Source organism: Bombina bombina, chromosome 6, assembly GCF_027579735.1.
Source record: "Bombina bombina isolate aBomBom1 chromosome 6, aBomBom1.pri, whole genome shotgun sequence".
NCBI lineage: Eukaryota > Metazoa > Chordata > Amphibia > Anura > Bombinatoridae > Bombina > Bombina bombina.
Window position 1 is genome coordinate 468893189 of NC_069504.1, and position 27182 is coordinate 468920370.

The window sequence follows — 27182 nt, forward strand, 5'->3', positions numbered from 1 at the left end:
ACTGTACTGCAAAAAATGGCCCGTGTGAACGGGCTTTAGGACTAGTATATATATAAAACAACAAGCGCACAAAGACACTTCTCATGGTGCAGTACATTTAATAAAGTGTGTTAAAACATGTTCTAACAATTCTTCCCAAACAAATGGGTACTCACAATAATAAACCTCAATCACAATGATTTAAAGGGACAGTCTACCATAGAATTGTTATTGTTTTAAAAGATAGATAATCCCTTTATAACCCATTCCCCAGTTTTGCATAACCAACACATTTATATAAATATACCTTTTACCTCTGTGATTACCTTGTATCTAGGAACCTTCTTCCAGCCCCCTGATCACATGACTGTGACTGTTTATTATCTATTGTCTTAAATTTAGCATTGTTTTGTGCTAAATCTTAAATAACCCCCTGTGCCTGAACACAGTGTTATCTATATGGCCCACGTGTACTTTCTGTCTCTTTGTGTTGAAAAGAGATTTAAAAACCCTGTGATAAGAGGCAGCCCTCAAAGGCTTAGAAATTAGCATATGAGCCTACCTATGTTTAGTTTAAACTAAGAATACCAAGAGAAAAAAGGAAATTTGATGATAAAAGTAAATTGGAAAGTTGATTAAAATTACAAGTCCTATCTGAATATTGAAAGTTTAATTTATACTAGACTGTGCCTTTAAGGATGAAGCTCTTGAGATAAAGTAAAGTTGTTTCACTTCGGCAATGTCCCAAGTATTGCTGCTCAGTTTAGTATCAGTTACTGTCTGTGAAACGCGTTAGGCCACGCCCACCTTACGTCACGGTGAAACGCTGACTCGCTTACAACACCACATCTTGGTAGTTGGTGTATGCACTCAGGGTCTTTGATGCAGATACCGTCTTTTAAAGGGTTGATTCATCCTCTTTTAACCTTCAGTATTGATCTTGCTTTACCCTGGAGTTACCTGTGAGTGAAACACTCAGTATGCTGAATATGTAAACTTAGCAGCAATACTTGGGACATTGCCAAAGTGGAGCAACTTAACTTTATCACAAGAGCTTTATCCTTACCATATTGTGAGTACTCATCTGTATGGGAAGAATTGTTTCTACATATATGCAGTTTGCTATTCTTATTAGTTCACAAAATGTTTCTTTATATATAAACCTTTGTGCCTTGGTAGCAATGAAGATATTTTATGTTTTATACTATTTATAGTACACAATATTTCCATGCCTATGTAGGTATATACATTTTACTCTGCATGTTTAAATTCCTAACACAGTCTTACAGGACTTTTATAGTTCTCATTGTAGCAAGGATTTCTCATTTCCTTTAGAGGAAATCTCTAAGATGTAGATGCTGAAATTTTACCATGTATATTGCAATATACTAAGGGTCAGATAACGAGTGGAGCACAAAATTGCGCTTTCGCAAGTGCGATGTTTGCACTTCACTCGAAATACCAACGCACGCAATTGTATGCTGGTATTTCAAGTGGCTCCCGTTGGCATTGCCTGGCAGCTTTGCACTCAATAGAGTAGGAGCCTCGTTCTCATGCCATCAGGCACGGCATGAGAACCTAGCACAGCGACATTTTTTTTTTATAAAACAAAATTACTATACTTTAATTTGGGGCCCACTGGGGCACTTTTTGAAAATCAACCAGTGATCGGACCGCTAATTGCTACAGCGAGCTTGCGTTAGCAATAACCAATGGTTGGTTATTTATTGCGCTCCTGTAAACGGGCGTGCGATAAATTAGCTTCCACTTGTAATCTAACCCTTAGTGTTTTAACTTTGTAAATGTTTTTGTAAATTTAGTCTGCTTTTCTGAACAGGTTTTTATCAGTATCTGTGGTATATTCAATTATACAGTGCTTGTCTAATAGGCCAAATTTCAATACACGTGCATAGTATATGCATGTGTATTGTGTATACGAATGATTGTTTTATAAACTTGATATAATTCTTTGCATAAGATTGTATATTTCAGAATTTTTCTGTATGAGGTAAACGGGACGTTCATATTTATTCCTTTGTCTTCCAGGAGATTGGGAGTTTTTCTTTTTGTAGAAGCAGATTTCTCCTAATTGATCAGCTAACCTAAACCTCTTTGGGAAGAGTCCCGTGATGAAGGTTGTAAATTTTAATCCAGCTATGGCTGCTTGTTTTAAAAAGCGAATCCTGTAAAAGTGGCTGCTTTTATCCTTTGCGTACAGGGCTGAAGGACATAGTATTTGGTATTGGTTTTCCCTGTTTTTGTTTCAGGGCTAACCTAGATTTTTATGCCATAGAATAAAGTTTTTTTTAGGCTTTAGAATTCTAAACTGTATTATAAGGGTACTTGGTCTAAAATTGGAAGCAGTTTTTTAGGACCTATACCTGCACATCCTTATCCACTAGTATTTACCTTTGTTTGCTCTGGTTGGCATTTTTAGACGTTCACTGTTTGTCATGTTTCTGTTTGATTTGTCTGCAACTCCTTCTGTTTTTTTGGTAAGGTTCCAGGAGCATTGTATAGGGGACCTTGTCAGGTTGTTATTTTTTGTGCAGGCTTTTTTACTTATGGTTTTTTAACTGTGCACGTATATCCAGCTTAGAGGGTGTCTTTTCTACCAAACATTAGGATTCTATCCTCATGTGTTTATTGATGGTGGAATCATTCAGAAAAAACTTCAGGAGGTGCGTTTGTCCTGAATCAGTGGTGTCCTCTAGAGGCTAGGTTACCAGTTTTTTATTTTAGAACTTACGTACAGTTCTTTAAGGTTTTTTAATCATGGTCCCTCTTGAAAGGAAAAAAAATATATCTTTGTATTTTTTGGAGGCCTCATTGGCCTCCTAATCTGCGGTCCGACCTCTTAACTTTAGTCTATTTTTCCATCTGGATCTCAAGTCTCTGAACTTGATGGCATGGAAATTGATCGCTTGATCCTTAGACATAGGGGTTTTCTTCTTAAAATGGGGAGAGTCCACAGCTGCATTCATTACTTTTGGGAAATACAGAATCTGGCCACCAGGAGGAGGAGGCAAAGACACCCCAGCCAAAGGCTTAAAGACCTCCCCCACTTCCCTCATCCCCCAGTCATTCTTTGCCTTTCGTCACAGGAGGTTGGCAGAGAAGTGTCAGAAGATTACAGAATAGTCTCTTATTGAGGGTAGTACTCTTCGAGATGAGACTGGATTTTTAAGTAGTCCTGTCAGACTCTCAGTGAGAGCATGGATAAAAGTTAGAGTCCGGAGATGCAGATAGAGTCTTTCTGCGAAACCATCCCGACTCATATTAACAGCTCCATAAGCAATCAGCGTTGACGAGCTTCTCTGCCTGCTTTCTTCACTCAAGTCCATGTCAGAAGCAAAGCTACTAATCTGTCAAACTTGAAGGACCATGTTACTGTTCCACGGCATAGATTCCAGTAAGATCATTTAATTTTCCTTTCACTGTGGGAATATAATGTAATGATAGAGCACAGGATCTCAGTGGGACTCCTTTATCTTTATGGAATCTAGGTTTAATATCTCCTGAGGGGAGTTACTGAACAGTGGGGGACTTTAATCATATTTGTTATGTGATTCTGTCTGCTTAATATGCCGGTAAGGTAGCTCTGTTGATACATGCCTTGACTACAAAAAAGCCTATTTAAAAGATCCAAGGTCACAGGTTCAAATCCCGGCAGGGCCGACTCAGCCCTTCATCCTTCCGAGGTCGATAAAATGAGTACCATTAAATTGGGTAATAATAACAAGCTCATGGCTTTTATGGAATGTACAGGTTTTTCAAGCTATGCAGTTCTTAATTAGACTGGCATGTTTTTCATTGGCCTGTGGGTTGCATCTCGTGACCGGGCATGGTCATGTTTTCATTTTCCATTTACGTATTCTTGATCGAGTGTCGTGGAGAGGGTCTGTTCTCTACTTGTCTGGGTCATAGGAGGTAGTAAGTGCCCCAGCCATTGGGGGTGTGAGGTGCCAGTTATTTTTGTCCATAATTTGTCCAGTCAAGTTATGGAGGATTCTGATTTTTCTGAGGAGGAGTTCCTGCTTAGATTGTATGGTGGCCCGGGTAATCCAGCCCAATCAATTATGTTCCGTATGCCGTTATTGAGTGCTCTTTTCTTCCTCTGGGGAGAGATTAGAGACTGCTGAGCCGTCCGCCTCTGAAGACTCTGTGTCCCATGAGGTGCGTTCCCTGGAATCTTCTGTTCCTGCACAGGCAGTTGTCCCAAATACGGTTACCCCTTCTCCGTAAGGAGGTTTATTTCCACCAGAGGTTGCTGCTCGGTTGCACATGGCCATATTTTTGGCATTGGTGCATTTACAGCTTCCTGAGGGTCAGCGAAGAGCTTATCCGTGTCCTCTTAACCTGGGGGTGTCAGGTGAGATGGTCTTTCCTCTTGGAGAGCGATTCCCTCAGGCTTCAATGGTACAGCCGTCAGGGTCGGGGCCTTCAAATGCCCCGCCGGAGATGAGTTTTGCCTTTAGATTCAGACTGACGTGCCTGCGTGTACTGCTGAGGCAGGTATTGGAGGCTTTGGAGGATATCAGTCTTTATTTACCACCTGATCCTCAGTCTTCTGATTCTGATGGCGAATAGCGCTAGACGAGTGGAGGGATGTGTATCCTACTCCTGATTGTCTTTTGTTTGTGTATCTAATCCCAGTTTTGAGCTCTTGAGGAATCCGGTCTCTGACAGGCTGGCCCTATTAGTATTTCCATTCCTCTTTGTCGTTCACCTGTGGGTGTGGCCTATTTACTTTTGATCCGGTTAGGATGTGTTTTATTTCTTTATTTTGGAGCTCGTGACTGTTGTGGTTTTTCCTTGTTAGGGAAATTTCTTTTTCTCTGGGATGTTGATGCTAGCGATTTTATGGTCGCTATAGATGCTACTTCCGGTGTAAGTCCAGAAAAAATAATAATATTTTAAGACAATGTTTAAGCCTCAGAGCTTGTTTGTCTGTTTTGTTTAGTCTAGCCCTGCTAGGGTTTAGAACTTTCAGTTAGCCCTTGAACAGTTCGGTTGTACCCTGGTCAGCAGGCTGGTCCTGGTTGGGTACTAGTTCACTCTGTTCTTTTGAGGTTATATCAGACATTTTGTATCCTTGACAACAGGCTGGTCCTGTTTGGGTACTAAGTTTGCTTACCTCTTATTAAGAGGTTGTTTTTCTTGTTCTACAAGTTATAGGAGGCCTTTCTATCCTAGATATCAGGCTGGTCCTATGTTATTTCATCTTGGTGGGGCGTCCGATGTTGGTCGTACTCGATACTAAGTGTTTTGTCCCTGCATAGCTTACGTGGTTTGCTGGAATTAAGAATTCTGCTATGGCAGTATGTTTTTAGTTCCAGAGGTCCTTAGACAGGAGCTAGAGTCCTCCCTTCCGAGGGGGGAGGATCAGATGACTGCTTGGAGATCTTCAGTACCTGGTGTAGGGGGTGATTATTCCCCTCTATTGGTACTCCTTGTGGATTGGATTGTCCGATTTTCAGATATCTTTCTCCAGTGTTTCTCTCCTCTTTTTTGAGGATTGTTATGCTTTTTGCTTTCCCTTCCCTTTGTGGGGTAGGACTTTTGGTCATCTGGTTGCGGAGACTAGGTTCTTAGGGACCATTTTTGTCCCATAGTATCCCCTTTTGGATCCTATATACCTAACGATCTGGGGGATTGTTATGCAGTCTCTCTTGCTGTCAACCACTGTAGCTGCCATATTCTATCAATCATGGAGCTCTTTTGGGCCCTTCCTTTGTCTTCAGACTTTGTGGGTGGTTTCTTAGAGGCCTTTTGGGCCTGAGTGGACAGCCACTGGGATACATCATGAGAGATCTGAGTTCAAGACTCCATGGGGGTATGGCATGCATCAACTTTGGTGCAAATTTAATTTTCAGGTTACTTTGTGGTTGTTCCACAAGGTTTTTGGTCTGGATCTGACACCTGGTTTTGGGGTCCAGTTTTTTAACTTAGTCCTGGTCTTCGACTTGGCCTTTTGGTTACTCTGTTTTCAAGATTTTATTAGTCTTGGATCTGTCCGGCATTCAGTAGCAGGCTTGTTTTTCCCAGTCCTGGGGAAATCTCCTTGTTCCCAATGGGGCAGTTCTTTTTCTCTCTTCTGGAGAAATAGAGGATGTTTTTCCTGGTGGAATATTCCTGGGTTTTCTTGTCTACTGCGCCTATCCAGTTGGCTCCTCCTGAGGTAGCTTTCCTCATCTGACTAGGAGTTTAGTGGGTTGAGGGTTTCTCTTGTCTGCAGTGTACCCTCCCTTTGGGTTTCTGAGGGGTAGTAAGGATAGGATAACTTTGTCCAATTATTTAAAACTGATAAAAAAAGTCCTATAATGACAAAGAGTTCTTCTATACGACCAGAGATTCCACAAATTAGAATCTTTATTTATTAAAGGGGCAGTCTAGTCCAAAATAAACTTTCATGATTCAGATAGAGAATGTAATTTTAAACAATTTTACTCTTTACTTTTATCACAAATTTTGCTTTGTTCTCTTGGTATTCTTAGTTGAAAGCTAAACCTAGGAGGTTCATATGCTAATTTCTAAGCTCTTGAAAGCTGCCTCTTCTCTCAGGGCATTTTGACAGTTTTTCACCACTAGAGGGTATTAGTTCATGTGTGTCATATAGATAACACTGTGCTCACGCACATGGAGTTCCAGTGAGCCAGCTCTGATTGGCTAAAATGGATGTCTGTCAAAAGAACTGCAATAAGGGGGCAGTTTGCAGAGGTTTAGATACAAGGTAATCACAGAGGTAAAAAGTGTATTTATATAACTGTGTTGGTTATGCAAAACTAGGGAATGGGTAATAAAGGGATTATCTATCTTTTTAAACAATAAAAATTCTGGTGTAGATTGTCCCTTTAAGCAAAATCTACTAAGGTCATAAATAAGAGTATATGCTCAAATTAATAGTTAAGTTGTTTAATGGGGAATAACAGCTGTGCTGCTAGCAGTAATAGGAATGGTATAATGACAAAGGAGTGAGCAAACCATGAAGTGTTTTGTGCTTAGACTGTGATATATATTACATATATATATTACAAAACAGGATACTGACAAAGCAGATATTATCACTATGTTCTGCAGAATACCGTGTGATTGATATAACAGATATATATCATACCACTTAGATATTATCTTAGATAGCAGGCATTATTACTTCTATATGTAATATAGCAGCTGGTAAAGTCACTACTAGTGTTCAGGTCATACACCTTTACTCAATGTATATTGGACTTTATCCTGCGTAATCATGAAAGCAGTATGACAGCTAGTAGTGGTATCTTTCAAAGAACAATGGGTATATCACCGCTGCTCATTTAAACACCGAACTTATTACTTGCCTGCTAGGAATAAATTAATAAGTATGACAGGTATCATACAAATCTCTGTATAATGGCGTCACTAGGGTTGGTGTCACCCGGTGCGGTAAGTCATGGTGTCACCCCCCCCCCAGAAAGCAGACACACACAAAAACACAGGCAAACACACATACAAACACTCAGACACACTTAAAAACATACTGAGATGCACACACAAACACTCGGAAACACACTCAGACACACACACAAAAACACACACACAAAAACACTGACACACAAAAACTCAGACACACACATACAAAATATGTAAACTGCACTGCATTAATTATGAAGCTCATGCTCCCTGGCTCAGCAGAACATCAAATGAAAGATAAACAGAGCACTCTAAAATAAATCACTGAAGAAAAGGTTTAGGCGCACAAACTATGAAAATTCTGCTCTCTGACTCTGTTCCAAGTCTGTCAGTGCACAGCCCTGGGCCGCATGTCACTGAGCAGTGAGCACAGATAGGCAGGCAGGTTTAGGCTAGCAGCGCAACTTTGCAAGCCCCACGGCACACCCACAACATTCATAGTGAAATTGGGCAGGGGAGGAGCAAAGTACAAACAAGCAAAAGCAGCCAGGAAAACTATTTGTTGAAATTGCAGTACTGGCTCAAGGGGCAAAAAAATTGTGTGGCTACAACTTCCCCAGTCCCACGAATGTTCACAAATGCCAGCCTCTAATAAAATAATCTATGCATCTCAACATTGTATTTCTTTGAATTTCAATAAAATGTAAAAAAAAATTTTTTTTTTTTTTTTTGGTGTCACCCCCTGGAGGGTGTCACCCGGGTGCGGCCCGCCCCCCCCGCCCCCCCCCTAGTGACGCCATTGACTAAGCTAATATGATGGTGTCACCAATATTATTATTCCTCCAGTGTCACTAATGCTTAGTGTTTATGATGCCTGTTTGCAAAAAAAGAGTAAAACAGTTCTATGTTGCAAACAGTCTGCTCACAACTCTATAGTGCTGACTAACAATACTGCATCGTTACATATGAGTAAGTCTCAGGTTTGGAGCAAATCTAAATCGTACTTTCAAATTGAGTTATATTATATTATCTGTTGCATAACGCAACCAACATTTATTACTTAAAAAGTACCAATCAGCATAGCCAGAGACACATTTGGTATAAAGCACCTCAGTAGTTAGACAGCAAATACAAATATTACTGCTGCTGCCGGATTTCCATAAAGAGGCCACCTCTTTGTGCAAATTTCAATGTCCCGGTCTCGTCTGACCGGAGAGATTGACAGCTCCTGCCCGCACGTGATTGGCTGTGCGTGGGCAGGGGGCGGCGTTGCACAAGAGCGCAAAATTGTGTTCTTGTGCAATGCTGAATTCTAGCAGCGGAATTCAGCCCACCAGGGGCAAGCTGCAGTGGACAGAGGCGCGTGTGTATGCCCTTGCTTGATAAGTCGACCCCAAAGAGTTGCCAGTAAGGTCACATTTCAGCTCTTTCCATTTTTTAACATTGAAAAATTGCTAAGCTTCCAGACATTCAGGCCTTTGTGTAGGCACTTGTCAGAACCAGGCCTGTAGTTAAGACAATTTCTCCATCTTGGAACCTTCATTTAGTTTTAAGGTTTTTACATTTGAACCCATACATGGTATAGATACTCAACTTTTGTCTTGGAAGATTTTCTTTTAGCAATTTCTTCTGCTAGAAGAGTTTCTAAATTGTCTTCTCTCTTGCAAGGTTCCTTACCTTATTTTCTTTAATACAGGTGGTGAGAGTCCACGATCCATTACTCTACAAACAACTCCCACCGAACACATACCTTAGTCTTTACTTTGCTTCCGTTGGAGGTGCTTAAAGATTTAGGATGTGCATGTGTTCTTCAGAGAAAGGGGTTTTCAGGCCATCTTGAGGCCTGTTTCCCCTCAGGGTACAGTGCTTGTCAGAGGGATGTATTTGGGGTATGGTTTATGATACAATGGTTTCACCTCATGGGAAATCCTTTGTTGGCCCTCTGTAATCGGTCGCAGGGACGTGTCTTTTGCCTCCCTTTATAGATCTACATAATACTCCTACTCCATAACCTCTACTGACATGATTTAGTACTGGTTTGGCTGTCTACTACTTGTTTAATAGTAGACAAGTGTCTATGGGTAAGTATATTTAAAGGGATAGTAAATACCAAAAATGTTGTTGTTTAAAAAGATAGATAATCCCTTTATTTACCATACCCCAGTTTTGCATAACCAACACTGTTATAGAAATATACTTTTTACCTCTGTAATTACTTTGTATCTAAACTTCTGCAGACTGCCTCCTTATCTCTGATATTTTCACAGACTTGCATTTCTGGCAATTACTGCTGACTCTTAAATTACTTGACGTGCGTGAGCACAATGTTATTTATATGAAACACATGAACTAATGCCCTCTAGCTGTGAAAAACTGTCAAATGCAGAGGTGGCCTTCAAGGGCTTAGAAATTAGCATATGAGCCTACCTAGGTTTAGTTTTTTTTTAACTAAGAATACCAAGAGAACAAGGCAAATTTGATGATAAAAGTAAATTAGAAAGTTGTTTAAAAATTAAATTCCCTACCTGAATCATGATAGTTTAATTTGGACTTTACTATCCCTTTAAATTTATTATATAGACACTCATTTAGCTTTATTATGGTAACTTTGTTAAAATGTATTTTCTATATATGTAATTATATATGGCCCTAGGACAATTCCTTAATTATTACATTGCTTTTCTTTTTTTTTCTTCTTTTTTTTCTTATGTGCTTTGTTTTTCGCTCATTAGCCTGTTTTCTCGTGCTGGGTTCCCGCTTGTTGGGTTACTCTTGTCAGGTTAGCACATGTTCCTTAACCTTCTAGGAGTTAAAGGTTAGTTGCGCGCACCAGGTTTTTGTCTGTCGGGTTAGCGCATGTCTGCGCATTGTTGTACGCATGTCGGGTTAGTGCAGGTTTTCTCGATTATTCACGCATTTTTTTTTGCCGTGCTTTTTTATTTTTAAACAGTGAATTGTTTGGCGCGTGTTCGACAGTTATGCTTTCCTCAATGTTTGGCTCGGCTTAGTGTGCTTTGACTCTGTAAAGCTGCTTAGGTGGGGGTATTGGTTTCCATTTCCTCAAGAGCTTGCTTTGCTTTATGTTATAATGGAGCAGCGAAACTCTTTCCCTAAATTTACCCTAGAAAGTAAGGCCCCGATCCGATATGCAGCGTCGCCCGTAAAAGCCGGCGACGCCAAATTTTGCGCTGGTTTGGTATCACATATACGGCGTAACATAGAAGTTACGCTCGTATATTTCACCCTTCGGCCGTAGTTTTTTGGCCCATAGAGTGATATACCAAACCCGCGCAGTTTGGTATCCAATATACAGCGTAAGGATTTACGGGGCGAAAATGGAGAAATCTTACTCCATTTTCACCTCGCCACAAAATGCAGGCGTAGTAAGCCTTACGCTGAGTATTGGAGCCCCGTAACTCTCTAAACTACCTGCAAAATAAAACCTAACACCTAACGCATGCGCAATGTCTATCTACCTGTCAACCACAATCCCCCGCCGCAATCCCTAATAAAGTTTTTAACCCCTAAACCGCCGCTCCTGGACCCCGCTGCCACCTACATTATATGTATTACCCCCTAATCTGATCCCCCTACACCGCCGCCAGCTATATTAAATTTATTACCCCCTAATCTGATCTCCCTACACCGCCGCCAGCTATATTAAATTTATTACCCCCTAATCTGATCCCCCTACACCGCCGCCAGCTATATTAAATTTATTACCCCCTAATCTGAGCCCCCTACACCGCCGCCACCTATATTATATGTATTACCCCCTAATGTGAGCCCCCTACCCCGCCGCCACCTACATTAACTATATTAACCCCTAATCTGAGCCCCCTACCCCGCCGCCACCTACATTAACTATATTAACCCCTAATCTGAGCCCCCTACCCCGCCACCTACATTAACTATATTAACCCCTAATCTGAGTCCCCTACCCCACCGCCACGTACATTAACTATATTAACCCCTAATCTGAGCCCCCTACCCCGCCGCCACCTACATTAACTATATTAACCCCTAATGTGAGCCCCCTACCCCGTGCAACCTATTTAACTATATTAACACCTAATCTGAGCCCCCTACACCGCCACCACCTATTTTAAATATATTACCCCTAATATGATCCCCCTGCACCGCCGCCACCTATATTAAATTTATTAGCCCCTAATCTAATCCCCCTACACCGCTGCCACCTATATTAAATATATTAACCACTAAACCTAAGTCTAACCCTAACACCCCCTAACTTAATTATTATTGAAATAAATCTAAATAATATTAATATTATTAACTAAATTATTCCTATTTAAAACGAAATACTTACCTATAAAATAAACCCCAACGCCTAGATTTAGAGTTCTGCGGCCAAAGGGGTGCGTTAGCTACGCTGGCTTTTTTCTGGCCGCACCTTTTAAATACCGCTGGTATTGAGAGTTCACAGAATGGCTGCGTTAGGCTCCAAAAAAGGAGCGTATAGCATATTTAACGCAACTTCAACTCTCGATACCAGTGGTGCTTACGGACGCGGCCAGCTTCAAAAACGTGCTCGTGCATGATTCCCCCATAGAAAACAATGGGGCTGTTTGAGCTGAAAAAAAAACTAACACCTGCAAAAAAGCCGCGTTCAGCTCCTAACGTAGCCCCATTGTTTGCTATGGGGAAACACTTCCTAGGTCTGCACCTAACATTCTAACATGTACCCCGAGTCTAAACACCCCTAACCTTACACTTATTAACCCCTATTCTGCCGCCCCCGCTATCCCTGACCCCTGCATATTATTATTAACCCCTAATCTGCTGCTCCGTAAACCGCCGCTACTTACATTATCCCTATGTACCCCTAATCTGCTGTCCCTAACACCGCCGACCCCTATATTATATTTATTAACCCCTAATCTGCCCCCCACAACGTCGCCTCCACCTGCCTACACTTATTAACCCCTAATCTGCCGAGCGGACCGCACCGCTATTATAATAGTAAAGTTATTAACCCCTAATCCGCCTCACTAACCCTATAATAAATAGTATTAACCCCTAATCTGCCCTCCCTAACATCGCCGACACCAAACTTCAAACATTAACCCCTAATCTGCCGACTGGAGCTCACCGCTATTCTAATAAATGTATTAACCCCTAAAGCTAAGTCTAACCCTAACACTAACACCCCCCTAAGTTAAATATAATTTAAATCTAACGAAATAAATTAACTCTTATTAAATAAATTATTCCTATTTAAAGCTAAATACTTACCTGTAAAATAAACCCTAATATAGCTACAATATAAATTATAATTATATTATAGCTATTTTAGTATTTATACTTATTTTACAGGTAACTTTGTATTTATTTTAACCAGGTACAATAGCTATTAAATAGTTAAGAACTATTTAATAGCTAAAATAGTTAAAATAATTACAAAATTACCTGTAAAATAAATTCTAACCTAAGTTACAATTAAACCTAACACTACACTATCAATAAATTAATTAAATAAAATACCTACAATTACCTACAATTAAACCTAACACTACACTATCAATACATTAATTAAATACAATATCTACAAATAAATACAATGAAATAAACTAACTAAAGTACAAAAAATAAAAAAGAACTAAGTTACAAAAAATAAAAAAATATTTACAAACATCAGAAAAATATTACAACAATTTTAAACTAATTACACCTACTCTAAGCCCCCTAATAAAATAACAAAGACCCCCAAAATAAAAAAATGCCCTACCCTATTCTAAATTACAAAAGTTCAAAGCTCTTTTACCTTACCAGCCCTGAACAGGGCCCTTTGCGGGGCATGCCCCAAAGAATTCAGCTCTTTTGCCTGTAAAAAAAACACATACAATACCCCCCCCCCAACATTACAACCCACCACCCACATACCCCTAATCTAACCCGAATCCCCCTTAAATAAACCTAACACTAAGCCCCTGAAGATCTTCCTACCTTATCTTCACCATACCAGGTTCACCGATCGATCCAGAAGAGCTCCTCCGATGTCTTGATCCAAGCCCAAGCGGGAGGCTGAAGATGTCCATGATCCGGCTGAAGTCTTCATCCAAGCGGGAGCTGAAGAGGTCCATGATCCGGCTGAAGTCTTCTATCAACGGCATCTTCAATCTTCTTTCTTCCGGATTCATGTTCATCCCGCCGACGCGGAACATCCATCTTCACCGACGACTTCCCGACGAATGACGGTTCCTTTAAGGGACGTCATCCAAGATGGCGTCCCTCGAATTCCGATTGGCTGATAGGATTCTATCAGCCAATCGGAATTAAGGTAGGAAAATTCTGATTGGCTGATGGAATCAGCCAATCAGAATCAAGTTCAATCCGATTGGCTGATTCAATCAGCCAATCAGATTGAGCTCGCATTCTATTGGCTGTTCCGATCAGCCAATAGAATGCGAGCTCAATCTGATTGGCTGATCGGATCAGCCAATCGGATTGAACTTGGGGCTTAGTGTTAGGTTTATTTTAGGGGGGTTTGGGTTAGATTAGGGGTATGTGGGTGGTGGGTTGTAATGTTGGGGGGGGGGGGTATTGTATGTGTTTTTTTTACAGGCAAAAGAGCTGAATTCTTTGGGGCATGCCCCGCAAAGGGCCCTGTTCAGTGCTGGTAAGGTAAAAGAGCTTTGAACTTTTGTAATTTAGAATAGGGTAGGGCATTTTTTTATTTTGGGGGTCTTTGTTATTTTATTAGGGGGCTTAGAGTAGGTGTAATTAGTTTAAAATTGTTGTAATATTTTTCTGATGTTTGTAAATATTTTTTTATTTTTTGTAACTTAGTTCTTTTTTATTTTTTGTACTTTAGTTTATTTCATTGTATTTATTTGTAGATATTGTATTTAATTAATTTATTGATAGTGTAGTGTTAGGTTTAATTGTAGGTATTTTATTTAATTAATTTATTTATAGTGTAGTGTTAGGTTTATTTGTAACTTAGGTTAGGATTTATTTTACAGGTAATTTTGTAATTATTTTAACTAGGTAGCTATTAAATAGTTCTTAACTATTTAATAGCTATTGTACCTGGTTAAAATAAATACAAAGTTACATGTAAAATAAATATAAATCCTAAAATAGCTATAATATAATTATAATTTATATTGTAGCTATATTAGGGTTTATTTTACAGGTAAGTATTTAGCTTTAAATAGGAATAATTTATTTAATAAGAGTTAATTTATTTCGTTAGATTTAAATTATATTTAACTTAGGGGGGTGTTAGTGTTAGGGTTAGACTTAGCTTTAGGGGTTAATCCATTTATTACAGTAGTGGTGAGATTCGGTCGGCAGATTAGGGGTTAATAATTGAAGTTAGGTGTCGGCGATGTTAGGGAGGCCAGATTAGGGGTTAATACTATTTATTATAGGGTTATTGAGGCGGGAGTGAGGCGGATTAGGGGTTAATACATTTATTATAGTATGGGTGAGGTCCGCTCAGCAGATTAGGGGTTAATAAGTGTAGGCAGGTGGAGGCGACGTTGAGGTGGGCAGATTAGGGGCTAATAAATATAATATAGGGGTCGGCGGTGTTAGGGGCAGCAGATTAGGGGTACATAAGTATAACATAGGTGGCGGTCGGCAGATTAGGGGTTAAAAAAATTTAATCGAGTGGCGGCGATGTGGGGGGACCTCGGTTTAGGGGTACATAGGTAGTTTATGGGTATTAGTGTACTTTAGAGCACAGTAGTTAAGAGCTTTATAAACCGGCGTTAGCCCAGAAAGCTCTTAACTACTGACTTTTTTCCTGCGGCTGGAGTTTTGTCGATTTCTAACGCTCACTTCAGCCACGACTCTAAATACCGGAGTTAGAAAGATCCCATTGAAAAGATAGGATACGCAATTGACGTAAGGGGATCTGCGGTATGGAAAAGTGGCGGCTGAAAAGTGAGCGTTAGATCCTTTCCTGACTGACTCCAAATACCAGAGGGCGGTAAAAACCAGCGTTAGGAGCCTCTATAACGCTGGTTTTGACGGCTACCGCCAAACTCTAAATCTAGGCCTAAGATTGCTACAATATAATCAATAATTACATTGTAGCTATTTTAGGGTTTATATTTATTTTACAGGTAACTTTGTATTTATTTTAACTAGGTACAATAGCTATTAAATAGTTAATAACTATTTAATAGCTACCTAGTTAAAATAATTACCAAATTACCTGTAAAATAAATCCTAACCCAAGTTACCATTACACCTAACACTACCCTATCAATAAATTAATTAAATAAATAAACTACAAATATCTAAACTAAAATACAATTAAATACACTAAATTATATTACAAAAAAACAAACACTAAATTACAAAAAATAAAAAAAGATTACAAGAATTTTAAGGTAATTACACCTAATGCCCAGTCGTTCGCATAGGTCTGGGATGTCGGCTGCTTCCCTGATAGTCACAGTCAAGTTGTCCTTCAATATATATAGAGCGAAAGGAAACCCCCAATTGTATTGAATCTATTGTTTTCTCAATAGCTGAGTTAGAGGGCGTAAAGAGTTCCGTCTTTGGAGAGTTCTAAAGGACAGGTCTTGATGAAATTGAACAACTGACCCCTGGAATTTGAAAGTAGGAGCATTTCTAGCTGCCGAGAGTATTAGTTCTTTATCTTGGAAAAGTAGCATCTTCACTATAACATCTCGCGGCGGAGCCTCCCACTTAGGTTTAGCCCTCAGAGCTATGTGGGTTCTTTCCATAGTAAAATCATTATCTCCTTTATTTCCCGTTATGCTTCTGAAGAGTTGCTGTAGATAAGTAGGTAGATCTTTACCCACAACTGTCTCCGGGATACCTTTTAGCCTTAGGTTACTTCTTCTACTCCTGTTCTCCAGATCTTCTATCTTGTCTTGCATCTCTATGAACAGTTGGTGATGCGAGGCTATGGTTTGTGAAAATCCATTCATATCCTCTGTGAGTGCTTCGGTATGTTCTTCAATTGCGTCCATTCTGCCTCCTAGTTCTGCAATGTCGGACCTGATCTCTGTTAGACTGGCAGTAACTGCCGTGTGCATGGAATCAATTTTAGTCCATAATTATCGAAGCTGGTTGAGATGTCTTGCTTTGAAACTAAAGATTGCAGATCCGCCTTAGTCACCAGAGTCTGATCAGTGTTTGATAGTGCAGTCTCTGAATCTGAGTCCATGTCTTCTGGGATCTCAGTATCTGGTTGGTCTAACTGTTTCATTGATTTGGATGATTTGAAGTATGTGCTCAAAGATGTAGACTTACTTCATTTGTCTATAGAGGATTTCCGGGCAGACATCTTGGGAGACCTGTGAAAACCCCCAGGTCCCCTCTGTGAAGTAGTGTCATGGATCAAGAAGTAGATGTCGATGGGAATATGAACCGCTCAGTGCAGAAAAGGAAACTTTTGAAGTTCTTAAAGGTCGGAGGGGGAGGTTCACACCACGCCATCTCTATTTATATATGCATGTGTATTGTCGAGGTGGCCCTGGTATAATGTCGGTGCTCTTCTGTCTGTTATGGGTAATATATTTCGGGATACAGTTCCCCAGAGACCCCCATGTGACTCATTGTAACAGCCCAGCAAGATATCAGCCCGCACCTGCACAGCATAGGATCAGCAGCTAAAAGTTCAGCATATTCTTAGGTTTCAATTACACTGCTTTTGTGGTAATTCACACTGCTGCAGGCCTATCTCTACTCCCCAGGGACAGTGTCCTCACAGGACGATCACGAAAAAGGGCTTCAGGATATGACCCACCACCTCAAAGGATGGCAGGAAAAGGGAGGGGAGAGAGTGGTACTGTAGTATTATTAAGTTGTTGCAGCTCAGACGAGATTCCTAGGGCTCTGGATGCCTTATATTAGATTCAATGGGTAAAGCAATGCTGGGGATCAGCAATCCTTATATCATACAGCACTATGATTCAATGACTGCAGGATATTTGGGGGAAAAAACAATGTAGGCTCTCAGTTCTCTGCAGTGCATTTGTGGGCCAATGGAGTGGGTGCAGGCTACCCCGTTTGAAAAGAGTGCTGTCTTGTATCAGAAGCTGCAAGGAAAGATGGCCACTTTTCCCGCCACTGGCGGTCCTGTGAAAGTATAATGTTGATTCTGCAATTTATATTTTAAGCCCCAAAAGGGTGATAATTCAGCTGCAAAGTGTCCCAAAGTATAGAGTCAGCTATCTTAATGTGTGCAGCTAATCTTCTTCTGCTACGTTTTGGGAGATAACTCCTGGGGTGTTTATAACTGATTGCAGTCAGTAAATGCGTCAAATCTCACCCTTAGTAGTCTCATGGGGTCTCTCTCTGCTGTGCATCTGTTGTCGGATGGGTCACTGGCTTCTTTGTTCCCTTTTTTAGGGCCGGGGGTTCCGGAGTAGGCCGCACCCGCTGCCTTTCCTAGAAATCTGCTGGTTCTCGTTTTCGGGTATACCGGAAATTAGCAGGAAGCCACTCCAAAACAACACCGGATGATCACTGCTTGTATATCCAACACCCAGAGGGGTTTTTGAGGTAAAATTCCCCTGCTGTCAGTTTAAATGAGGAATTGAGTCTATGGAACTCAACTGTAGACCTAAATAAGGTTTTGTATCACTTTGTCTGCTGCAACCCCAGGAATAGAATGGGTTACAGAATTAGACAGAAGTGAAGTTTTTGAGAATGTACTGATAAAGTTCCTCTGATAATTATAACACAGGTTATGTAGCAGTACTTTAGTTACCAGCTAGGTAGTAGGCAGAGGAGCAGCGGTAAGATTAGTAAGACTTTAGGTAATGTCCCAACTTAGGTATGCTGTAAAGTATAGTATATCCCTTTAAGCAATAGCTTCTTAACGTGTGTGTCCCTTTAAGGGTTGCAGGTTCTAGGTAAGTAACTCCAAATTATATACAGATATGAGTGTGCAAATCCCTTTTTCAGGGTAATGATTATTTACCTGGAGACTCCTAAAGAAAGAGGAGGGTGCAGGACTAGCTGTGTTATGTATTCACACAAGCTGTGATTTACTGCAGGCTGTGCCTTGTCCGTGGTTACAGAGTGTGAAGATCCCAGACGCTGATGTTTTACTCTGCAGCGTTGATGCAGACAGGATCAGCTGTTGTTCCGGTGAGTAGTTTCAGTTTAGGATCCAGCTGGCTGCTCAGATGTGACAGGGAGATTGCTCCATAAACAGCAGAAGTTGAGAGAGATGATTCCTCTGTGGGCTGTGAGGCAGAGCGAGACAAGTTGAAATATATACACAGGACAGGAGATAAATCAGAAGGAGGTGTGTACTGACACAATGTTTTCATATAAGGCTCCCACACTGAAGTTTAATATCTCAGTCGTGCAGATAAGTTACGTTAGCAAAATAACAGTTCAGAGAATCTGATTTATCTTTGGAGATTTAATCTCTTAGAGAGTGAATAAAGTTCACAGGAGTAGAAATCCTGATGCGGCTCAGAAACAGTGCTCACTACAAATAAATTACTAAGCACTTGTCTGCAGCTGAGAAGGAAGCTTTATAGGCATTGGGGGAAGGGCAAAGGAAAACCTGACATGACCCCCCTTTCAAGCAAGCTGTCCCACAGATTGAGGCCGAGGACGATCCGGATTGCGGCGGTGGAAGAGGGCGACAAGTCGAGTTGCATGAATGTTAGTGGAGGGTTCCCAAGAATCCTCCTGGCTGGAATAGCCCTTCCACCGTATTAGATATTGCAGTTGATCCTTGTGGTACCTGGAATCCAATAAGGTTTGGACCTCGTATTCATCAGGCTGAACAATCTCCGATGTAGAAGGCAGTACCAAATTGGAATCCCTCATGTCCCTAGCTGGTTTTAATAGGGATACATGGAAGGTCGGATGTACATGTAAATTTGATGGTAGTTCTAATGAAACTGCATTGACATTGATGATCTTGTTAATGGTAAAGGGTCCTATGAATTTTGTGAATAACTTCCTAGAGGGTATATGTAATCTAAGGTTTTTTGTGGATAGCCAAACCTTTTGTCCCACTTCATATTTCGGGGGCTCCCTTCTTCGTAGGTCGTAAAATCTTTTTTGAGTGGCCTGTGCGTCTCTGATGTTCTCCTGGAGTACCTTGAAGGTTTCTATTAAGGAATTTGTCATGGAATCGACCAGGGGTGAAGTAGCAACAACTCCTTCAGCAAAGGTTATCTGTGGGTGGAATCCGTAATTTGCATAAAATGGAGACATGTTGATGGTGGAATTCATGGCATCATTAAAGGAGAATTCGGCCATTGGTAAGTACTGCATCCAGGTGGTTTGATGGTGTGAGCAGTAACAGCGAAGGTACTGTTCCAACCACTGATTTACGCACTCTACTTGTCCGTTAGTTTGGGGATGATAAGACGTTGAAAAACGGTGTTCGATGTTTAGGATCTTGCAGAGTTGTTTCCAGAAATGTGATGTGAATTGAGTTCCCCTGTCGGAAACCAGGATCGTTGGGAGACCATGTAGCCTAACTATGTGCTTCAAGAAAAGATCCGCTGTCTCAGAGGAGGTTGGGAGCTTGTGGAAAGGGATGAAGTGAGCCATCTTTGTGAAATGGTCAACTACCACTAATATGGTATTCTGATGTTCTGATTCAGGGAGTTCGACTATGAAATCCATTCCCACCTGTTGCCATGGCTTGCTTGGAACTTCGAGGGACATTAGGAGACCAAAAGGAGATTGATTATCAGACTTACATGTGGAACACACGGTACAGGTTTGGATATGCTCTTTCACAGAAGTATGTAAACCTGGCCACCAGTATGCCCTTGAGAGCTTCTCAGTGGTACATTTTATTCCCTGGTGTCCAGCTAATGGTGTGTCATGGTAAAGTCGGAGAATGTGTGCTCTAAGATTTATTGGGATGTACAACCTTTCCTTGAAATAATAAAAGCCATCCGGTTTAAGCGTTACAGCATGATGTGGAATCTCTAAATCGTTTTGTAGGGAAGACTTTAACTCCATACGTAGGTCGGTTGTGATACCCAGGAAACATTCTTTGGGTATAATGTTTCGGGACACCTCATGAAATATAGGAATAGGTTCCTTTCTTGATAGGGCATCTGCCTTGCGTTTTTTTTCTGCAGGTCTGTAGATAATAGTAAAAGTGAATCTTGTAAAGAACAAGCTCCACCTTACTTGTCTGGCAGACAAGGTTTTATTATTCTGTAGATACTCCAAATTCTTATGGTCTGTGTATATGATTATGGGGTGGATAGTGCCTTCTAAAAGATGTCTCCATTGCTCAAGAGAACGTTTTATGGCAAGTAGTTCTTTATCGCCAATAGAGTAGTTCCTCTCAGCTGAAGAGAGAACTTTAGAAAAGAAAGCCACTGGGTGGAGAGGTGTAGCTGGTGTCTCCCATTGAGATAGAATGGCCCGATGGCGTAATCCGAGGAATCTACCTCCATTACGTATTGATGCTGAGGGTTAGGAAACTGTAGAATCGGTGCAGTTGTAAACCTTTGTTTTAACTCTATAAATGCTTGGTTAGCTTTGTTGTTCCATTTAAATGGTAATGTACCTGTGAGAATAGTAAGAGGTCTTACTATCTTAGAGAAATTCTTTATAAATTTCCGGTAGTAGTTAGCAAAACCGAGGAAGCGTTGAAGTTCTTTCTTTGATGTTGGTTGACTCCAGTTCCTTACTGTACTAACTTTATTTTCTTCCATTTGAATCCCAGCTGAACTGATGTGGTACCCAAGGAAGGATATGGTATCCGTGTGGAATTCGCATTTTTCAGGTTTTGCGTACAACTGATGAGAACGGAGTCTGGAGAGTACCCATCTGACATGTGTGATATGTTGAGGAAGATCATCGGAATATATGAGTATGTCGTCTAAATAAATGACTAGACAGACGTCCAGAAGATCCCTGAATACATCATTTATGAAGTACTGGAACGTCGCGGGGGCATTACATAGCCCGAATGGCATTACCCTGTACTCATACAGGCCATATCTCGTCCTAAAGGCGGTAAGCCACTCATCACCTTTTCGAATCCTGACGAGATTATAAGCCCCACGAAGATCCAGTTTTGTGAAAATGTTAGCGTTTCCTAATCTTTCAATGAGTTCTGGTATGAGGGGCAGAGGGTATCGGTTTTTTATAGTTCTTCTGTTTAGTTCTCTGTAATCTATGATTGGTCTAAGTGAGGAGTCTTTGTTTCTGACGAAGAACATTCCTGCCCCTGCTGGGGAAGTAGAAGGTCTTATGAAGCCCTTTCGGAGGTTCTCATCAAGGTAATTTTTTAGATGTTCTAACTCTGGCTGGCTAAGAGGATATAGATGTCCATGGGGAACAACAGCACCCGGTTGAAGTTCTATAGGGCAGTCGTATTTACGATGTGGTGGTAAAGTTTCTGCCTCTCTTTTGCTAAAAACATCAGCAAAATCCTTGTAGACTTCAGGTAGGTTGACTTCGGAATGTGATAGCTGTAGGACGTGTACCTGTGGATAACAAGTGGATTTGCAATAGTCAGAAGTTAGCCCTAATGTTAAATTCTTCCAATCGATAAAAGGATTATGTTCTTGTAGCCAACTAAGACCCAAAACGACAGGAAACAATGGTGAAGGAAGTATGTCAAATACTAAGTATTCAGTATGTCCTGTGGACGTTTGTACCTGCAAAGGTACTGTTTCATGTGTAATAGGACCTGTGTGGATTTTTGAACCATCAATTACACGAACAACAACAGGTTGCTGCTTGCACACAAACTTAATTTTATTTCTTTTAACAACATCTATATCCAAATAATTTCCATAAGCCCCTGAATCTACGATGGCTTCAGTCTTCAGTCTGCTTTGGTCCCACTGCAAAGTTAATGGGAGACGACAGTAAGTGGAGTTAATATGTGAAACACAAGATGTATGAATAGTAATGCACTTACTTCTTTTATTCTTTATCAGTGTTGGACAGTCCTTCACCGTGTGGTTCGGATTAGCACAGTACATGTAGAGCATTTGAGTCCTTCTGCTGTTGCGTTCTTCGGAAGTGAGTGGTCCACGGATTATACCTATGTCCATAGGTTCTGGGGTTGTTTTGTGTATTGGAGGCAAACGGTGTGTTGAGGTTGCTCTGTGTGTGTTCTCCTGATAACCTCGTTCGCTTCTCCTCTCGCGGAGACGTCTATCAATTTGGGTAGTAAGTCTCATAAGTTGTTCAAGGGAATCAGGTAAGTCGATTCGGGCCAGTTCATCTTTAATTGTGTCTGATAACCCTATCCAAAACTGGTTCTTAAGCGCAACTGTATTCCATAAGGAGTCCGTGGAGTATTGTTTAAACTCCGTTATATATTCCTCCACTTGCCGTTTTCCTTGTTTGAGACTTCTCATGTTTGTCTCGGCGGTCTGTTGGAGGTTGGAATCCAAGTACAGTTCATCCATAGCATGTATAAACCGGTCTAGAGATGAAAGAATAGGGTCATCTGTCTCGTATAGTGTGTCTGCCCACGCCCGTGGTTCCCCTCTCAAGAAGGAAATGGTAGCTAAAACTTTAATCTTGTCAGTCTTGTATGTCTTGGCTTTTAGTTGAAATAACAAACTGCAGGAGTTTTTGAACTGTCTATAAAGTCTACGATTGCCAGAGAATGGATCTGGTAGGGACACCTGAGGGTCAGGTTCTGAGGTCTTAGAGGTCAGGGTTTCTTTTAAAAGTTCATGTAAAGTTTGGTTTTCAAGTTGTAGCTGTCTTAGGCCTTGTGCCAATTGGTCGACTCTTTGTGAGAGAGTATAAACTACTTGCGGTAGGTCTACTGGCTCCATTGTGTTAGGCTTAGTAATATGTCAGTTTAAATGAGGAATTGAGTCTATGGAACTCAACTGTAGACCTAAATAAGGTTTTGTATCACTTTGTCTGCTGCAACCCCAGGAATAGAATGGGTTACAGAATTAGACAGAAGTGAAGTTTTTGAGAATGTACTGATAAAGTTCCTCTGATAATTATAACACAGGTTATGTAGCAGTACTTTAGTTACCAGCTAGGTAGTAGGCAGAGGAGCAGCGGTAAGATTAGTAAGACTTTAGGTAATGTCCCAACTTAGGTATGCTGTAAAGTATAGTATATCCCTTTAAGCAATAGCTTCTTAACGTGTGTGTCCCTTTAAGGGTTGCAGGTTCTAGGTAAGTAACTCCAAATTATATACAGATATGAGTGTGCAAATCCCTTTTTCAGGGTAATGATTATTTACCTGGAGACTCCTAAAGAAAGAGGAGGGTGCAGGACAAGTTGTGTTATGTATTCACACAAGCTGTGATTTACTGCAGGCTGTGCCTTGTCCGTGGTTACAGAGTGTGAAGATCCCAGGCGCTGATGTTTTACTCTGCAGTGTTGATGCAGACAGGATCAGCTGTTGTTCCGGTGAGTAGTTTCAGTTTAGGATCCAGCTGGCTGCTCAGATGTGACAGGGAGATTGCTCCGTTAACAGCAGAAGTTGAGAGAGAGGATTCCTCTGTGGGCTGTGAGGCAGAGCGAGACAAGTTGAAATATATACACAGGACAGGAGATAAATCAGAAGGAGGTGTGTACTGACACGATGTTTTCATATAAGGCTCCCACACTGAAGTTTAATATCTCAGTCGTGCAGATAAGTTACGTTAGCAAAATAACAGTTCAGAGAATCTGATTTATCTTTGGAGATTTAATCTCTTAGAGAGTGAATAAAGTTCACAGGAGTAGAAATCCTGATGCGGCTCAGAAACAGTGCTCACTACAAACAAATTACTAAGCACTTGTCTGCAGCTGAGAAGGAAGCTTTATAGGCATTGGGGGAAGGGCAAAGGAAAACCTGACACCTGCTGAGTGTATAAAATTGATGTTATTCGTCACTTTCTATGTGGAGCTACATAAAAGTGCTGTACTCCATTTGCTGGCAAGCTCCGCCCGTATTACGAGTTTTAAAAGGGCAGGCTTGTGCGGACGATATGGTTGCTTTGAGCTCCATACCACACCAAAACAAAACAAGCGCTGCTTTGAAGTGCTCGTGCATGATTTCCACATAGACATCAATGGGGAGAGTCGGCAAAAACAAAGCCTAACACCTGCGATCGCGGAATGAAATTTCCGCCACCTACATACAGTTATTAACCCCTAATCTACCGCACCCAACATTGCCGCCACCTACATAGTTATTAACCCCTAATCTGCCACCACCTACATAGTTATTAACCCCTAATCTGCCGCCCCCAACATCACCGCTACCTACATACAGTTATTAACCCTTAATCTGCCGCCCCCAACATCGCAACCACCTACATACAGTTATTAACCCCTAATTTGCTGCCACCTACATAGTTATTAACCCCTAATCTGCCACCCCCAACATCACCGCCACCTACATACAGTTATTAACCCTTAATCTGCCGCCCCTAACATCGCCGCCACCTACTTACAGTTATTAACCCCTAATCTGCCGCCCCCAACATCGCCGCCACCTACATACAGTTATTAACCCCTAATCTGCCACCCCTAACATCGCCGCCACCTACATACAGTTATTAACCCCTAATTTGTTGCCCCCAACATCGCCGCCACCTACATACAGTTATTAACCCCTAATCTGCCACCCCAACATTGCCACCACCTACATAAAACTATTAACCCCTAATCTGCTGCTCCCAATGTTGCCGCCACTATACTAAAGTTATTAACCCCTAAACATCTGGCCTCCCACATCACTACCACTAAATAAATCCATTAACCCCTAACATAACCCTAAGCCTAACACCCCCTTACTTGAACATAATTATAATACAGCTAAACTAAGTTACAATAATTACCTAAATAATACATATTTAAAAATAAATACATACTTACCTGTGAAATAAAACCTAAGCTAGCTACAATATAACTAATAGTTATAGTGTAGCTAGCTTAGGTTTTATTTTTATTTCACAAGTAAGTTTGTATTTATTTTAACTAGGTAGACTAATTAGTAAATAGTTATTAACTATTCACTATTGTAACTACCTAGTTAAAATAAATACAAACTTACCTGTGAAATAAAACCTAATCTGCCTTACAGTAAAAGCTAACATTACAACAAAAAAAATAAACACTAAAATTACTAAAAAATAAAAATAACTAAATTACAAAAAATAAGAAACAAATTATCAAAAATAAAAAAGAATTACACCTAATCTATTAAAATAAAAAAGCCCCCCCCCAAATAAAAAAACCCCTAGCCTACAATAAACTACCAATGGCCATTAAAAGGGCCTTTTGTGGGGCATTGCCCCAAAGATAACAGCTCTTTTACCTGTAAAAAAAATACAAACACCCCCCCACAGTAAAACCCACCCCCCCCCATAACCAACCCACCCTAATAAAATAACTATCTAGAAAAACCTAAGCTCCCCATTGTCCTGAAAAGGGCATTTGTATGGGCATTGCCCTTAAAAGGACATTTAGCTCTTTTACATGCCCAGACCCTAAACTAAAAATAAAAAAAAACAAAAACCCTTAAAAAACCTAACCCCCGACGATCCACTTACAGTTCTTGAAGTCCCGCTTCAAGGATCCATCCAGCTGGCGAAGTCATCATCCATGCAGCAAGAAGTCTTAACCAGACGGCCTCTTCTATCTTCATCCAGCCGGCGAAGTCCTCATCCAGACGGAAAGAAGTCTTCATCCCGGCGGCCTCTTCTATCTTCATCTAACCCTTGCAAAAGGAATGCAAGGGATGCCATCTTGGATGATGTCACTTGCATTGAAGTTCCAGTGTATGGCGGAGACCGTATGAAGAGGATGCTCCGCGCCGGATGTCTTCAGGATGGACCCGCTCCGCCCGGGATAGATGAAGATAGAAGAGGCAATGCCCATACAAATGCCCTTTTCAGGGCAATGAGGAGCTTAGTTTTTTTTAGATAGTTATTTTATTTGGGGGCGTTGTTTGTGGGGGTGGTGGGTTTTACTGCAGGGGGGGTATTTGTATTTTTTTACAGGTAAAAGAGCTGTTATATTTGGGGCAATGCCCCACAAAAGGCCCTTTTAAGAGCCATTGGTAGTTTATTGTAGGCAAGGGTTTTTTTTTTTTTTTGGGGGGGGGGGTATTTTGATAGGGCTTTTAGATTAGGTGTAATTCTTTTTTATTTTTGATCATTTGTTTCATATTTTTCGTAATTTAGTGTTTGTTTTCGTAATTTAGTTTTTTTTTTTTTGGTAATTAGATATTTTTTGTAATTTTTAGAGTAGTGTTAGGATTTTTTTAATGTGTAGTTTAGTTTAAATGGTAGTTAGTTTAATTGTAGTTTAATAATTATCTTAGTTTAATTGTTAGTTTAAAATTAATTTATTTAATTTGACAGGTGACTTTTAATTTAATTTAAGATAGGGAAATTGTAATTTTAATATAAAGTTTGGGGGTCGTTAGGTTTAGGGGTTAATAGGTTTATTATAGTATATTTCGTTGTGGGGAGCTTTCGGTTTAGGGGTTAATAGTTTTAGTATATCTCGTTGTGGGGGCTTGCGGTTTAGGGATTAATTATAGCAGCGGTGTGGGCGGACGGCAGATTAGGGGTTAATAATATTTAAATAGTGTTTTTTGATGCGGGAGGGCAGCGGTTTAGGGGTTAATAACTTTATTATAGTGGTGACAATGTCGGGGAGAGGCGGAATAGGGCTTAATACATTTTAATAGTGGCGGCGATGTCGGGAGCTGCAGATTAGGGGTTAATACATTTATTATTGTGTTTGTGATGCGGGAGGGCCTCGGTTTAGGGGTTAATAGGTAGTTTATGGGTGTTACTGTAGTTTTTAACACTTTAGTTATGAGTTTAATGTTACAGCTTTGTAGCATAAAACTCATAACTGCTGACTTTAGATGGCGG